This window comes from Hetaerina americana, unplaced genomic scaffold (genome assembly GCF_022747635.1).
Source record: "Hetaerina americana unplaced genomic scaffold, ioHetAmer1.1.p SCAF_2, whole genome shotgun sequence".
NCBI classification, from domain to species: domain Eukaryota; kingdom Metazoa; phylum Arthropoda; class Insecta; order Odonata; family Calopterygidae; genus Hetaerina; species Hetaerina americana.
The window spans coordinates 33,148,837-33,162,565 of NW_027286763.1; positions in this window are offsets into that span (position 1 = coordinate 33,148,837).

The window sequence follows — 13,729 nt, forward strand, 5'->3', positions numbered from 1 at the left end:
CTGGTGGTGAAAGTGCAGCTGATACATGGAAATAGCCAACAAACTCGTTCCGCTGTGCTCCTTCAAGTTCCGATCACCAGAGGTGAACGAAATTTGCGAAAGATTATTTTTCTCTTATGTTGCTCATATCTGTGACATAATTTCCAACAAAAGTTTGTGCTTGCATACGATGTATTGCTCGATGGTACAGTTCACACTGTAACGTAGTGCGTGGCATGATATTCAATCACGCCAAACAATCATGGGGAGTATTATTATATTAGAAAGTCAATTGTTCTTCACCACGTTATCTCCCCGTTAACTCCACCTGAACTTGTGTCGGCCAAATTGCAACTATTGTGTAATGGAATGGCAATTATGACGGTAACAATTAAAGCGATTACTTAAAGAATTTACTGTGTAACAGAAGTTCATCATGCTTTGCAATCACATTACATTTCCATTTATTCATTAATATATTATCTGAACTGTACATATTGTGCATATTATAATGTTCAATAAATGTGTAATAATATTGTTTTTTTACATTGGTGAATTACTTATTATCATCAAATACCTCAAAAATATCTATGCACATATCAACTTGAAAGGAATTTTGGACAGAAGATAATCAAAACGGCTGCAGAAACATGTCTATTTGGTTAGTTATATACAAAAAAAGGAATTTGTTTTTTAGCTATTTGAAAATAAAAAATATATTGTTCATTTCAGATAGCTTACCATTCTATGAACTCCAATACCTACATTCTTTTCATCGAACCAATATTGTACTTCACTTATTTAGTCAGCGTATTGTCCAATTCAGAAGAAAGCTTTCTTCTCACAAACTATTCTGAAATAAATGAATGAATACAGGCAGAAAAAATGTATTGCAAATCCTTAGTGGAATATAAATTTTATAAACTAATATTACATTTTTGAATGCCATTAGTAGCTAATGATGATTTTATCTAAGTTAGTAGATATGACTACAAGAATCTCAGAATAACACCAAAAGGACCAGAACTCAAGCTATCTCCAACTATGAATACTAAATTATATGCCATATCTAGCTATTTCTCAAGATGCTCCATACAAAGGAAATGCTGATGGAAAAAGCAATGCCCTACCCTGAAGACATAAGAAATGACATCTATTGCACTTGTGATTATAACAGATAAAATAGAATATATTAATAATAAAAAATGTAAGCAGTAGAACCTTAAAATCCAACAAGAAACATTTCTATAAAACGGCTATCAATGGAAGAATCTATTACCGTATTGAGGGGATACCTAAAGACAAAGTGTTTAGTCTAAAATATAGAGTTAAGTGTTTATGTTATCAACCAGTCAGAGTCATAAATAATTTACCATCATTTCATAAATTTAGGAGATATGTTTGGTCCAGTATCTAATATAAATGCACCAAACCTGGGTTAGAATCCAACATGTGGCAAGATTTTTCAGTGATATTCCAAACCCTTCTTTGCATGCTTGTAGACAGCATTACACCATCTGTCAGATGAAATATTAAATTGTGAATCCCCTGGTCCCTTTCATTAAGAGGAGGCTAATGCTGGGTTTCTTTCCAACCCTCCATCCTTCCCTGAAAGTCGTACCTTTACCAAATTACCCACCTATACCTAATGGTGCAACTGACTTCAGGTGTAAGTCTCCCCTCCTAATAACAACTAGTACTTTATAAATCTTGAAGTAGAGGGATCAGTTGGTAAAGTGGCTAGTTACAATTTTAAATCCCGGAGGTGACAGGATTTTTCAGTGTCATCCTGATCTGTGCATTGAGTGTTTTTTGCACAACACTTCAAGTTGAGTCCTTCCCTAAGGGCCACCTCCTCATTGTGGTGGGGAGGTTTGTGTCTTCCAGTGACCCTGAGAGCTATACTGGTGGGAGCTTAAACTCCTGTCGGGGCCACCCAAGCCAGGCAGGTCAAAGGATAGGAACCAGACAAAGAGTGATTGTCCTTCAGGTTGGATATTGGGTATGGGACTAACGATCCCGCTGGATAAAAAAATTTAATTACTTTGAAACCCTTAGATGTATCTCAGAACAGGAAAGTATCTATTGATAATGAATCTGGCAAATGCTTATGGACTCGTAAACAGAATGGATTTTTGACCTTGGCAACCACGAACATAAGAATGGGGTGCAGGCAGGGAAACTGATAGAGGATACTGAGGAGGTACTGCAGTATGAAATAGATGTAATAGCGTTGCAGAAGGCAAATTAGAGTGGTGATAGAAGGATAGATAAGAGGAGAGATACTCCATGTTTCACAGTGGGTTTGAAACAAAAAATGGACAATGTGCAACAGGTTTAATTACCTGTGCTGAAGTGAAACAAAATTTCCTTGGGTTTGAGCAACTGTGAGATACATGTAGAATGTGATAGTGAAGGGTTAAAAGACAATTTTGAAACATATTTATTATCTGGGCATGTGAACCCCAAGTGGATACCGATGATCAAGAAAAGAATGAATTATATGAATGATCAGACAGAGCATGCAGCATGATACCTAAATATGATGTGCTAATTCTTCTTGAAAATTTTAATGTAAAAATAGGTAGAGAAAATTTCGTGCCAAATATAGCTGGAAAACTCTCTGTGCATGGTGAAACAAATAAAAATGAAAATATGGTAAACTGGCAGAAGGTAATGGGCTGATAATTAAAAGCAAATGTTTTGAACATGAGGATGTATATAAGGAACCTAGAAAATGCACAGAACTGGTTAATCTTATTGACCATGTTCTGGAGTCCAGAAGGCATGCTTCCTGGATCATTTATGTAAAGTGAACACTAGCAAACAGAACATAGTGATGGAAACTGAAAGAATATTTAAAGAAAAACATTGAATAGGAACACCCAGAATGAAAGTAGGATGTTATAGCAGGCAACAAAATGGATGACAAAGGAGTTTCAACCTAGGGCTAGTATGATTAAAGATGAGACTGGAAAGTTAATTTATGTGGAGGCAGAAGTTTTGGGAGATGGGCTGAGTATTTCACGGAACTGTTGAATGTGAAAGAATAATATGAAGACAGTAAGGGAACATTAAATATGAATGTAGACCCAGAAGTTAATAAACCATCCTTAGAGAAGGTAGAACTAGCAATGAAGAAACAGAGAAATAGGAGAGCCCTAGAGGAGGTTTAAATCATGTTAACTGCTCAAGTGTGGAGGAAATGATTTAGCCAAGAACCTGCACTGACTGGTATGTGAAATATGGGAGAAAGCATAAATCCCAGAGGAATGAATGTCAAGTCTTATCTGTTCTATTTTCAAGTAGGGAGATAACTTGCAGTGCAGCAACTGCAGAGGGATCATGTTAATAAGCCTAATTAACAAGTTCTTCCCTAGTGTACAATGGAAGAGACTGAGCATATATGCAGAAGAACTTTTTGGACAGTGACTACAGCACAGAAGAGGTATAACTGATCAAATCTTGATAATTACACAATTTAAAGAGAAATGTTATCAATATAATATTGGCCTGTATATGCTTTTTATTGACTTCCAGCAAGAATTTGATAACATTGTTTGAAAAAAGAAGTAGAATGCTGTAGAGGGATTGGAATACCAAAGAAACTAATTAAATTGGTAGAAATGACTATGAAAGGATTTTATTGGAGAAAAGACTAGTAGAGCCAACAACTGATGAAATACAACAAATATTAGCTTTATGTGGTATTATTTCATTTTGCACTTGGGGATACAATAAAGGAACTGACATTAGGAGGGATAATAATAAACAAGTCTGCCCAGGCTTATGTTTATGCAAATGATATTACATTCAAGGCAAGGAATATAGCTCCCACAAGGAAATGTATGAGATACTAGAAGAGAAGATTGAAACAATGGGTCTAAGAATCAATGAACAAAAAACAACATATGCATATGAAAATATCATAGTTGAAGTACATGGCAAGAAGTCAAATCATAACATTTGGCCCATTTTTGAAAGTATAAAATGTTTCATTCACCTTGGCATTGCTCTAAATAGTGAAAATATATTGACAGAGAGAAGATTGCTACAAGGTGGTGGGAGAAGGCTCAGAATAAAGAAGAATGGATTGGCATCTTGAGGAAGACCAAAATCCTCACTAGACTGTAATGCCAAGGAAGAAGAAGACTTCTAGTTAAGTGCCCAATATATTAGATGAGACATTAAATTGTGGACTATTTGGTGCCAATCCTTAAGGGCAGGCTAATTTCAGTGCCAGGTTTCCTCTCTGCCCTTTCCATATCCTCTGAAAATCTCACCTCTACCTAAACCTTATGGCTCAATGAATTTAGCAATACATAAACGTGTATCACAAATTCTAAAGCAAACAAAATAATTTGCCATATACCTTAAATATGCAATTCAACACAATTTAAGGGTTACTAGTTTCTTCCACTTGGTAAACCATTGAGTGTTTACTTTTAGTAAAGATTCAGAAAACGTATTAGTCCTCAAAGATTTCATTAGTACCTTTTGCTATGTCATATGAAGATAATTATAAAACACAACACTCATTTATTCTTGAGAATGGCAAGAAAGATTTTCTTGTCTCAAAAATATCCCTACTAAATCAAGATTGACGTACATACTATACAAGAAAGTTTATATAATGCTTCTAAAATATAAGGAGAACGCAGTTGAAATTAACTCCTGCGAACCTTGTAAGGAAAAAAGTATTCAGTTGAAACAAACATATTATGACCATGCCAAGAGCTTTCAAACATTGAAGGTATTTACATTTCCCTAAACCTTTTGTTAAAATGCCTAATACTGTTCATTAATTCTGAGCAAAAACAGTCAAGATGAATATTACCAATTTCTATTTGCTCCATAATGTAATGATATCCTATGTATTTGGTTCTGGTATGATGTGTATTGCAATCTTGCGAGTGCTTTAATTTCCATTAAAGCTTGTTATTGGGTCCATAACCCCTAACAACTCTGAGAATAACCTATAAAGGTAAAATGATTCTCATACTTCTTTGGAGATAGCTGTATAGCTTCAGTCAAAGATATGGTGACACAGCTTTGATTTTTGCTCTTCCATGAAGCTGGACCACCTGCATCCTTGAACATAAAGTTGTGTAGAACTTTCATCCTACATTATTGTTCACTAAGTCTGCATCTGCAAACTCTTCAATCTTATGACCAGTTTTTTGTTAGCTAGTGCTACAGTTTTGGTTTTTTAGGTAAGAATGAACTCTGTTTATGATGGTTTCTGATTCAACTTAGTGGAAGTTCATGTTCATGGAATGAAGAACACAATGTATTTTTCCATTCCACTCCAACTAGCAGTACCAAAATAAAGAGCAGTGGAAAAATATACAGTGTTCTTCATTACATGAAGGAAGAACTCTCTTTAACATATTCCAACGTATCCCAGTAGGTCCTTGATTGAATTGGCTTAGATAGCTAACAATAAGTGCAGTATCTACGACTAGCAGTTCTAACAGCAAGTTACATGGTGATGGTGAATTAATAATACAGTCATATGGAACATTGTTAACTACCTCATCTTCATATTCTATCGATTTATTTCAGTAGGTATTGCCTCTGGTTTACAGTTAATCTTACCAAAGTTTTCTAGCACTTAGTAAACATGATGTCTTTTGTGGGCTGTTAATGGACTTTTCCCTCTTAATTTCTGAAAAAGGTTAAACCTAGTCCATGTGTTACTTCACATTTTTACCTTGACATTTTCTATTGATTCTGTCTGAGTCTCAATTTTTTCGTATCATGATTAGAAAACAAAAAAAACAACAGCATAATGATTTTTTATGAGCTTGATATTTTTTAGCTGAGACTACAATTTTCCTTTATTTCTTTCTAAAAAATGCATAAGCATTATGACTTTAATGAGTGTGTATAACCCATTCGTTGCAGAACGTGATTAGTTTTCTCCTTTTTTTTAATATCGCTGAAAATCCTAAATATAATTTAGTAGGAGGCACATTTTATCTTCTTTACCTTGGACTATATAACCTACTGGTTAGGATACAAAAACTAATTCTTCCAGCCCCCCATTTAAAAAGATGATCTCTAACTCAAAATGGTCAATTTTCATTTAATGCTTAATAAAAAGTGCAGTTGATGACCTCATGATTGGTTCTCTCAATAAATATAACATCAACACCTTTACTGCCTCTTTGAACCTTTAAAGCCCATTTACATGCCATTATTTTTTACCACATGATGGTTTTATAAAAACCCATGTATTTTTAGCTAGATAAACCAAAAGCTGTGTTGTAAATCTGAAGGTTGGTTTAATAAGTTAGTATATATTCTATTAGTACTAAGCCCAATAGCATGTGAATTTCACACATCCAGGAAAGGGGGCTGACCAGTCCCTATTCCTGTACCACCTGTGGCTTTCCAGGAAGATCTGGTTCCCAAAAGAATCACACAACTTGGGAGAAGTTGAGGGCACCCAGAAGCATCATATGGAATTGAAGCTGCACCCTCAAAGCACGTTGTTTTACCCATTTTACTACAAAGTTCCATTTATCTAGAAGAGAAAGGTATGTATTCTTGTTCCATAGTTTATTTCCACATTTCTGCACTTGCCCCCAATAAAGCTTCTTTTACAGCTTTAGGATCATCACTACAATCATTTGCAACTGCTTCATGTAATACAAAATTGGGACATTCCTTTTTCATTCCTACTCTCTCTGAATATTCTATTTCAATATTGAGCAGCTGCTGACCTGCATCTTCTTCATCTCCTGTGTGAGTTAGAATTGCCTCCCTATGCAGTGTATCAGTGTTAACCTCAGTGTTTTCATGACATTTGGGAAGGGTCATATCTTGCCTTCTCTTAATCCCATCAATAATGCCTTCTCTTAATAACAGCAAATAACATTTTAGACTATGAATCACTATGAGATGATCCATACCTAAAAATTGTCTTATGAGAATACAACTTCTCCAGTAATAAGTAATTTCTTAGGATAAATTGAGTCTGAGGATTTTTACCCTTTGAAAATGACTGATTATCTCACAAAAACACATTCTTGGATTTTGCGATTCAAATTCTTTCTGCTTTGGTGTGTAATGTGAGGGAGTGTTCAGCATCAAAAAATTTTGAAGTGACTATTGTTTAGCCTATTGCCTGAAAATTTGCTTCTGGATTCACATTAATTATTGACTTATTTGCAGACCTGTTTTTCATAACTGCTATCGTGGCTACATCCTTCCATTAATGATTAGATAAATCAGAATAATGGAGTAGGTATCTTGTTTTTTCCATGATAGACCTTTATGTTCTTTCACCAAGTCTATGTATATATCACTCTTGGATATAATCAATGGTGATTCCATGCTTAATGCCTTTCTGATAAACATGTTCTACAGTTCTGTATTAATATATACAAAGTCGTTATCACTTATTATTATATCTTAATTCTCTCACCTGTTTTATTTTCTATGCAGGCTTTAAATCTGACAAAAAGAGACAACACCTGATTTGGATTCCAGGTAAAAGTAAAATATTTTCATTAAAAATTATCAGAAAATATTAACTGATACTTTTTGCTATCAATACGAGATTCGTTGACAGAGATCTTTATGCTTTAAAGCTTGCGTCTCTCGGGCCCTCTCACATCCAATTTTCTTCAATGTCATTCTTGCCTGCTTACCTTCAAAACAAGCCATACACAGTATTTTGCAGACACCTGTTAAGTCAAGACCTTCAAGAAAACCCTTTCTTAACAATGACATTCCAATCCTACATAAATGATCAATTCTATAATGCCATAAGAAGTGGTTGTGCGTGTAACAGAAAAAAAACCATACTTCCTCTTCATTGGAGTCTGATTTTTATTTTATTGGTAATCTCCTGGTTTTTTTTATTTTCTAATTATTTTTTAAAAATACCCTGGAAGCCAGTGCCAGGGTGTGTGGCTGGGGGTGAATACACACAAGAATAATTTTACCCAAACATGAATCTACCACGATCAAACAATATTATTATGATTCCCTTTAGTTTGTTGGCTTCAAAGGACACCAGCTACCAAACAATTATCTTTTCTTCCTATTCAAAACACAACTCAACATCTAACTCTACAATAAGCCCCACCTCAACTCCATATACTCATTACCTCCCTTCGTTCCGTCCAACATCCCTATCCTATTCCTTGCCCTTCCTGGTTTGCCTAACAATCTCCCCTACATCACAGTCTTCAATATCACATTATCAATCAATATGCTTTGCATCTATAATTCCTCTCTGCCTATGATTTCTCCCTACAATTCCCTTCCCTCCCCCACCATTCCTAGCACTTCTTCATTTGTTTTTCTTTCAGTTAACTTCACCTTCTCCAATCTCCTCCTCTCCTACATTTCAAATGCTTCCAATTTATCACTATCATTCTGCTTCAATGACCATGTTTCCATGCTGTACATAATTTACCCCAAATCAAAGTTTTGATAAGCCTTTTCTTAACGTTCTTGCTTCACATCACCGCCATCAATTCTCTCCTCCTTGTGAAAGCTTTTCTGCATAATGCAATTATTTTCCTTATTTCCCTACTACTTTAATTATTTTGGACCAAAACACTTCTAAGCCTTGTAAACTGTTCAACCTGCTCTAGTTTTTGCCCTACCCCCTTTTATAATGTTTACCTTAGCCTTTGTTTTTCCAGAAAACCTCATAACCTTTGTTTTATTTACATTTATTCTCATCCAATATCTATAGGACTGAATTTCCAATTCAATTAGCAGTGCCTGCAATCCCTTGGCTGACGGTCACGATAAAGCTTGATCATCAGCAAGCCATGCTGATTTTATGTACTGCCCACTGACTTTCATTCCTACATCCAGTTTATCCCATGCTCTGTAATTATTTCCGCTACATGCACGTTTGCACAGAGCATGTGATAATGAATAACCCTGTCATACTCTTCTTCCTAACACTGCCCATCTGGTCTCTCTGTCCCAAACTCTCACCTGAGAAGTCCGATACATGTAAGATTGTAGATTAGTCCCCTGTCCCTCCAATGTCCTCCAACTCCTCTTTTCTGCAACATAGTCATTAATTTTTACAGATTCCCTCTATCAAATACCTTTTTGAAATCTACAAAACAGGAAAATACTTCTTGATTTTATTCTATGGTCCTCTCTATTAGTGCCCTCAGTACTGCAATGGCATAAGGCCAGCCTCTCTCCCCTTCCTGAACCCAAACTGGTAATCCCCCATTTACCCTGCCCTCCATCATCTTTTTGATGATCCTGAGAAACATTTTAGCTACAGGTAAAATCAAACTTATTTTTCTGTAGTTCTGCAGGCAGCACGGACATTGATCTGATAAAGTCATCTGGCCAAATCCCTCTCTCATAAATGCAATGAATAAGTCCATAAGGAGTCTCCTTCCCACATTTTTCTAAACCTTTAAGTAGTTCTGCAGAAATGTCAATTACCCCCATGGACTTATTTAATTTAATTTTCGCACATTCCCTTTCTATGTCACTGTCGAGTAAGCGGTGGCCTAAGCTATCTTCATCTACGTCATATCCTCCCTCTTTTTATTTAAATCTTATGTACTGTGTAACTTTGTGTACATCCTTTGACCTAATTCTGTATTGACATTCTTCCAGTTTCTACTCTCATATATCTTTCTAAACATCTCATTTGTTATCCATGGTTTCATTGTTCTTTTCTTATTAACAGTTCCTGCAGTTTCATTTACAGCTTTCCATATACTTTTTTGATACAGTCCCATTTGTACCCAATTATACCCAGCTCCTTTCCCTCATTCATTGGTTTTCTCTTCAGCCTGCTCTGATTCTACTACCTTGTCAATCCAGTTAATGCTTCAATTCCCATAACATTCTGCATTCAATTTCCTTACTTGTCTGCTCTGCATTATCTTTTTGAATCAGATGCTACATTTCATGACTACTAAATTCTGATCAGAGTCTACATCCTCTCCTGGGTAACTGTGTCAATTAACCATGCTGTTCCTTTATCTTTGTCAAACCATAATATAATCTGGCTGATATCTTCCTGAGTTACTTGGCATTTTACATGTATACCTATGCCTTTTATTGTGTTTAAACCAAGTGTTGGTGATGATTAACGCATCTGCCGTAAATTGCTTTCTCCCCGTGGTCATTCCTCTTACCTAAACTGCAGTCCCCTACCTCATCACCATCTCTTTCTTTGTCTACATTCCCATTCCAATCCCCTATCAGCATCAGGTTTTTCCCTGCTGGAAAACACTGTGTTATAAGTGTTATACTCTATCGACTCTATACCCTATCAACTTCTTCCTCCCTATAATTGCTTGATGGCATGTAAACTTGCCAAGGTTGTCAGTTCTGCTTTTACTTCTATCAGTATTATTATGCCCATTGCTTGCTCTATATTAACTATGCCTCTTTCTACCTCTTTATTCAATGTTATGGCAACCCCTTGTTCACTCTCATCCCCTTCACTCTATTTTACTCTATCTATCACCCCAGTATTACTCTTTCAATCCGTTTATGTCTGCTATCCTTCCATCTCACCTTCCATAGATCTAAAACATACATTTTTCCTAATTCCATCTTTTCCTTTATATTTTATAATTTTCCTGTCCACAATATTGTCCTAACATTTCAAGTCTTATTCTATTTCTTCTTCAGAGTCTGATAATAATATTACAATATTCTGATTATCATTCTTGACATTGTTGCTCTGATACTTCTTCTGTCTTCTCTGAGGATTATCAGAACCCTTGTGACATGTCTCAATGTCAACACAGTGCCCAAAAATCAGCTGCAAGGGCATGTGGTAGTACTAGGTAAGGTACAAACTATGCGTGAATAAATATTAGTTCATCAATACATTTGAATATATTTAATTTATATATTTTATTGATGATCAGCTTGATGAAACAGCATCCATAGAGTTGACTGAAGGTGCTTAATTCAGAACTATTTTTATTAACACGTCGCCATCCTTCATCTCCTTCACTGTTGATCTTACCCTTTTATAATATGCAAGAAAATATATCTAGTTTCAAGTATCACCCCTGAGTTATACATATTACAGAATGAATAATGCTAAACTTATGCATTTGTTAATATCAGGGCCTATGGGCTTTTTATGGCCTCTTTTAATTGAATGGTTACTTATAATTTCAAAATTTAAATGGCAGAAACGGGGCAAAGAAGGAGTTAATAATCATGGGTAGGATGAGGATCAGGGAAAGTGAATAGGAAGAAGGGGGAAATAGGCACTACAATTAGTGTGCCACTTATATCTTGAATATGATGCTTGGGTGAAAACTATTGAGAAGAAGTACTGTAAGCTCATGGATGGATATGACCCTTAATGTTGATGTATGATTCGCAAAAAGAGCATTATTGATTGAGAGCATTGCACAAGAGACAGCATGTTTTGCAAGTATGCTGATGGGTGCAAATGGATAAGAAAGAAGTAAGGTGCAAGAAGGGGAATGGAAAAGAAATGATTGGGAAAGAAAGAGGTGGGGAGGAAATGGAAATAGAAAAAGGAGAAGATACATTTCTCTTGATGGAAAGGCTTCTTCATAATAAAAGATTTCTCACAACTGACGTGCGCAACAAGAGAAAGAGGGTGAATCTGGTAAGGGTTGTTTGTAAAGGAGTTAGGAGTCAGAAAAACACTAGGAATAAAAGAATAGTGTTTATTGTACATGTACGCATAGCAGCTGGAAGGGAGTGAGACAAAAATAGAGATATGGCCTAAGTACTTTTTGAAATTTTTACACTAAAGAGGCGTAAAATAATGGGACCTAAGACTGAACTGAGTCTATTGGTGAGTTTTTTACGATGATTTTATTTATTTATTTAGGAAGGTGTTGCAAGATGGCAGTTAACCAAGTGGTAACATATATTTAGTTTATATTTATGCATAAAATTTCACATTAAATTTACATTTGAAATTCCTTACATTTATGCATTAATTGCACATATATAGAACTACCATATTAACTTTTCAAATCTATTTAAAATATATGTTCATTGCTTGGGAAGGGTTCGAGTAATGCTGCGGGTATACTCTCCCAGTCAATAATCGTCTCGTTGAGAAATGCAATTTTTTTATTTGTCCTTTACACCGAGCATTTCACCTTGTATTTGTTATCGTTTCTCTGCATAAAGATGGAATTTTCAACATCTTTCCTGAATTCCCCCAAACTTTTTCTCTCATAATCAAATGGAACTTTCCATAGAGTCTGCTTCTATTTCTTCATATTTTTAAAGATTCCCAGTCCAGTGTTCCTAACATTGCTGTCACACTCTCCATCCTCCTGTCCTTTCCTAATTAATACTTGGCAGCCTCTCTATGTACCTTTTCCAGTTTTGCAATAAAATCTTCTTCATGTGGGTCCTATACTTGTGATGCACACACTAAAATCGATCTTACAAAGGTTTCATACTTCTTTTCCTTAATTGCTCCATTGCCTCCTTTGTGGTTTCTCATCAACCAATGCAAAAATTTGATAGCTTTCTTGGCAATAAAGTCTATAGTTGGCCATCCCATTATATGCTTGATAATCAAAAGGATCAAGTAATTAACAATTCAGGAGCTTGTGAGGTGGTTTTTATTATCAGTAGCTATTGATTTGTTTGTTCTATGAGGCATTTGACAATGTTTGATTCACTCGGTCTGTCATACCTATAGATTTCTCTGTGCTATTTGAACCTGGCTGAGCTGATGCTTACCTTTTGTATGTCATGTTGCAGTAACATTTCATCATGTGATTTTAAGAACATTCGTTTACGAAGTTACACCTTTTGTGTGAAGCAAGAGCAGATTTTTAAATCAATTTTTGTTGGTAAAGGAATAGGAACTACCATGTTTGATAATGTTAGAAAACCTTAGCTTAGAGAGGAACAGAAGTGGAGCTTTCCAAATTCAAAATTGAGGGTTGAATGGGCAATGTAAGAGCTAATTATTTCTTAAATTCATGTTTTTTAAAGTTGTAGTGCATCATATCTGTTTTTTAATCTAGGAAAACTGGTAGTTATGTAATGTATTTGAGCCCTTCAAGGCATCAATTTATAGAGGAAGGGGGAGGAGTCTCTAACTTAAGAAGGTAAATACTGATTATTGTAAGCAGCTGTGAAAGGTGTCTTAAGGAATATCCTTAGAGGTCAACTTTTTTTTGGATATTACAACTTTGAGGGAGTTTCTAGGGATTCATTTTCATCTGGAGGTTTAAAAAGCTAATTTTGGTTACAGCTTTAAATAGGTTGGAAAGACACTTATTGCTTAACTCAGAAAGAATGTCACCTATATGAATACAAAATGGATTGACTGAGTAGAATATTAAGAAATTCTTATACTGAGTGAAGAGGGAAGGAAGCCTACGGAGGACACTTACAACAAGAGTAAAACTATTTGGATCCAACATGAGGCCCAATAGCTTACTGAAGGTCATAAATGAAGGAAACTGAGTATGAATTATGACAAGATGCTAATAGAATCCATGGGTGTAAATTAATATCTAAAAAACATTGAAATCAAATGAAAAGAATGGTAGGTAACAAGATAGTTAGAAGAGTTACTACTAGCCAATCATTGGACTTATCACACATGATGATTATGCACTACATTTTACCATACTGCAACACAAGGTCTCTTGATGCTGCATCTGTACGCATTGTTTTAGTATGGCCATTGAAATTCACTTATTTTTTGTGGGCATCATGGTGCCTGAGAGACTTTTCATTGTCGCCTGCTAGCTGAAGGAAAGTTAAAATA